This window comes from Octopus bimaculoides, chromosome 2 (assembly GCF_001194135.2).
Source record: "Octopus bimaculoides isolate UCB-OBI-ISO-001 chromosome 2, ASM119413v2, whole genome shotgun sequence".
NCBI classification, from domain to species: domain Eukaryota; kingdom Metazoa; phylum Mollusca; class Cephalopoda; order Octopoda; family Octopodidae; genus Octopus; species Octopus bimaculoides.
This window is the reverse complement of record NC_068982.1, coordinates 33,339,116-33,340,663: the sequence shown is the minus strand read 5'-3', so window position 1 is coordinate 33,340,663 and position 1,548 is coordinate 33,339,116. Positions and strand designations below refer to the sequence as shown.

General features: G+C 32.0%; 1 protein-coding gene across 16 annotated transcripts in view; it reads left to right on the top strand.

Moving 5' to 3' along the window:
- Positions 1 to 1,548, top strand: part of LOC106868006 (rho guanine nucleotide exchange factor 28) — a 561,000-nt gene that overhangs the window by 500,287 nt on the left and 59,165 nt on the right. The window lies entirely within an intron of this gene.

The window sequence follows — 1,548 nt, the reverse complement described above, 5'->3', positions numbered from 1 at the left end:
CTCAATGTATCCAGTGTGTTAGAAGCATATGGAGTCTGACATGCTTGTCCTACGTAAGATGAATAGGATTAGATATCTGGGTCTGTGGATAATGTATACTGCCAATAACCTGGATTTGTTTTCGCTGCACCCATTGGCAGTTGACTGCAATTCAAGAGAAGGTTGCTTGGACAAAGCCTTAAGATCAGTTATGTAAACCTGCTTACATTACATGTAGCAAATGTGTTCATACACACACACACACACACTCTCTCTCCTTCTCTCTCTCTCTCTCTACCAATATCTTGATCAACAGAATTTTTTTTGTTTTTCAACTTTATCAAAAACTTCGTTATCAGAGGAAAGTAAAATATAGCCTTTTATGTAGATAAGGTATTTTAATTATACATAGATATGTGTGTACGTATATAAAATACAATAGACTTATGTTGTATAAAATTCTATACTGTTCTCTTAGAAATATATATGCAACTTGCTGATAAGAAGAGCATTCAACTGTAAAATAGTATCTCCCTTAATAATTTTCACTTGACTAATGAAAACCTGGAAAAGCTGCCATGCACACCACAACATTCCTTTTCCAACAAGTATTTGATTGACAAAGTTAATATATGGTACTTAAGAAGATCAGGTATAGACACCAAAATATGTTACCTGCTGCAATAAAATATTTATTAAGCTTTAAAGGTAATCTATCCTTTTTTATCAGGACAGAAATACAAACTCTGAAATAGGAAGTACAGAGATTAATAGCAAACTATAATTTGAAGTTTGGCACTTAAGTGGACAGGTCCTTTTTCACTGTTTCCCCATTGAAAGAACTGATAGTTTGTAAATACACACACAAACCCACTTAGGTACACACACTCACAGTTTTACTCCCAGTGTTAGTGTTACTTTATGTGTGTACCTGTATGTATGATGTGAATGTATTTATTAGAGTAAGTATGCAAATATGTATGTATGTGTGTGTGTGCAATAGATATAGATTATCAGTATCTATATAAATAATATATTGTCTCAGTGTGATGAATTATGTATGCATATAATTGCGTTTTGTGTGTATTACATTAAGTATCCGTTATACACTATGCATAAGTTTGTAAAGCATTGCATGTGTGTGATAGATTATGCATATGATACATTTTGTATCACATACAGAATGTGTAATACATTGTGCGCTATGTATTATCTTTGAGTGTGAGTTAGCAATACGTTGTTGTATGTAATTCCTTGAATATTTACTTGATTTCCTTGGTATCATTTCTTAATTTAAATATTGAATTAAAATGGAAAGATAATGGTCTCTATTGAACATTAAGAGTAATAATAACTTTGCATCAAAATTGTTGTAAAACATATTCTCTATGTGATCAGATGTGGAATTCACGTGTAGAGTCACTCTGTAGAAGTTTAAACATTTGACTCCTTATTCTGGCTATAAGCAATGGTGATTTATTGCTAGCAAGAAGAGAAGTGAGGCTTGGTTTCTTTGTAGGAATTTGTCATTTTAACTTTCTGAGCATTTTTTTTTTTTTTACATACCCA